Genomic DNA, 2,929 nt, shown 5'->3' on the forward strand with positions numbered 1-2,929 from the left:
ATACATGCATATAGGTACCCACAAAAACACACATACATACACACGCATTCTTTCCACTTAGTCTTCTGATTCAGTAAGTTTAGGGTGGGACCCAGGAATCAGTATTTTTTATAGCTCCATACATGACTCTGGCTAACAGCATTTTGGGGGACAACTGTCCTAAGACTTCACCCCATCACCTTTCACTCAAGAAGATCAGAAATCCAGAGACATAGAGACTTGGCCAAGGTCACACAACTAGTTAGAGGCAAATATAAAAGTAGACACCAGTTCTCTAGCTTCCTGCTCGGTGCAGTTTGAAATAAATCATATTGTCCATTGTACTTATCTGCCTGCTTAAAATTGAGCTGGGCTCTAAAAACATTGTCTTGCAGATATTTAACAACTGGTCAGATTAATTTCCTGTCATTTCCCCACGTCACTCCTTGAGGTATCAGATAGAATAGTTGCTACATGCAGAAGCCTAGTAAGCTGTCCTGAGGTAGGTGTGTGGGACTCTGACTTGCACTTTCCTCCTTGACCTCTCTTATGTCTGTCCTTTTGGGTCCTCCTCTGTCCTTCCTCAAAGCAGATATGGTGGTGGAGGTGGTGGTGGTGGAGATGATGGGAGTGGACGTGGTGGTGTTAGAGGTGGTGGAGGTGGAAGAGGAGATGGTGGTGGAGGTAGTGGTGGAGATGATGGTGGTGGAGGTGGTGGTGGTGGAGATGATGGTGGCAGAGGTGGTGGTGGGGGAAATCATGGTGGAGGTGGTGGTAGATGAGGAGGCAGTAAAGGTAGTTGTAGTGGTAATGGAAATGATGGTGGTGGTGGTGGAGGCAGTAATGATGATGCAGTTTTGGAGGTGGAGGTGCCGATGGTGCTGGTGTTGGTAGTGGTGGTGGAGGTGGTGATAGAGATGGTGATGGTGGAGGTGGTGATAGAGATGGTGATGGTGGAGGTGGTGATAGAGATGGTGATGGTGGAGGTGATGATAGAGATGGTGACAGTGGAGGTGATGATAGAGATGGTGATGGTGGAGGTGATGATAGAGATGGTGATGGTGGAGGTGATGATAGAGATGGTGATGGTGGAGGTGGTGGTGGTGGAGGAGGTGGGAGTGGTTGTATAGGTAGTGATGGAGGTGGTGGAGATAGTATTGGTGGAGGTGATGGAGGAGGTGGTGGTGGTGGTAGAGATGGTGGAGGTAGTAGAGTTGTGATGTTTGTCATCCTCCTTGGTTTATGAGCTTTCTGAAGAAGCCTTATATCTAAATCAAACTCTAGCATTTAAGTGCCAAATTTTGGCAACAGAAGTCATAAATGATTTTAAGCAGAGAAATAACAATCAAATATACTCTATAAAAGTCAGTTTGGTACCATGTGGAGGATCTACTGTGAGGAAATAAGAATGGAGGCAGAGAGATCTGTTTGAAGGTTATTTTAATATCCTACCTATGAAATCCTAGCGTGGCACTGTTGGATAAGCACTGGACCGAAGTGACATTTTAAACTGCAAGGTCTGACTTGATAGAACTTAACAACAACCACCTACGAAATAAAAGAAGATTTTACAGACACGCATCCTAGTTGATTTGATAATAAGGAGCAAGAACTTTGAACTTCAATTAAATGTCTCTCTCAAAAAGATAATTCCATTCTTCTCAGTATATTACCTGTATTACAAAAAATGAAAGCGATTATTAATATCAATGTAACATTTTAAATTGAACATTTCAATGTTGTTGTTGTTAAGTGTCATCGAGTGGGTCCTGACTCATAGCGACCCTGTATAGGGTTTCCAAGGAGTGGCTGATGGGTTTGAACCGCTAACCTTGTGGCTAGCAGTCCAGTGCTGATCTTAAATGTTATGTAACCAAAACAAAAACCAAACCAGTTGCCATTGAGTCAATTCCAACTCATAATGACCTCACTTGATGCAGACCAGAGCTGCAAGCAATGAGGTTTTCATGACAGTGATCTTTCAGGCCTTTCTTCCAAGGTATCTTTGGGTTGATTTGAACCATTAATCCAGGGGTGGGGAATGTCTGGCTCCTGGACCATATAAGGCCCTCAAAATCATTTGGACTGGTCTGGCCAAGGCATCCACAATTCCAGCCATCACATTGTTGTTGTTATTAAATACTGTCGAGTCAGTTCTGAACCATAGCGACCCTATATAGGGTTTCCAAGGTGTGGCTGGTGAGTTTGAATCTCCAACCTTGCAGTTAAAATCAACTTTGCACTCCAGTGCATTAACCTACAGTGCCACACCAGTACTCCAGCCATCACTTTAGAGGTGAATTAATTATATGTTTGACCAAATAAATTGTTGTTGTTAGGTGCCATTGTGTTGGCATCAACTCATAGCACAGCAGAATGAAACAATGTTCAATCCTGGGCCAACCTCACTACTGTTGCCACACTTGAGTCTATTGATGCTGCCACCTGGCCAATCCATCTCGTTGGGGGTCTTCCTCTTTTTCTCTGACCCTCCATCTTACCAAGCATGATATCCTTCTCTAGCGACTGTTCCCTCCTGACAATATGTCTAAAATATGAGAGACGAAGTTTGGCCATCTTGGCCTCTAAGGAGCACTCTAGCTGTACTTCTTCCAACACAGATCTAGTGGTTCTTTTGGCAGCCCATGTTTTTCTTAAGCTATTATTGTGAATTATGTGATAGTTTACATGGGAGATTTAGCCTATCATATTTCGTTTCATTGCAATGATTACAATCCCCTCCATGCATCATCAAACAACCAAAGGGTATACCTTGCAAACCTGCCCCCAGGCCACCAGCACACAACCCCTCTCCCTCCAGAGTCCCCAGCTGCTCCATCTTTACACGTCATCATCTCTGCCTCCATCTCTGGTATCACTGCTTCTCTGGGTAGGGTCCCAACACTCCACTCCATTCCCTTGATTTCCCTTGATGGTCCCAGGGACCTTC

The sequence above is a fragment of the Chrysochloris asiatica genome, unplaced genomic scaffold (genome assembly GCF_000296735.1).
Source record: "Chrysochloris asiatica unplaced genomic scaffold, ChrAsi1.0 scaffold00049, whole genome shotgun sequence".
NCBI lineage: Eukaryota > Metazoa > Chordata > Mammalia > Afrosoricida > Chrysochloridae > Chrysochloris > Chrysochloris asiatica.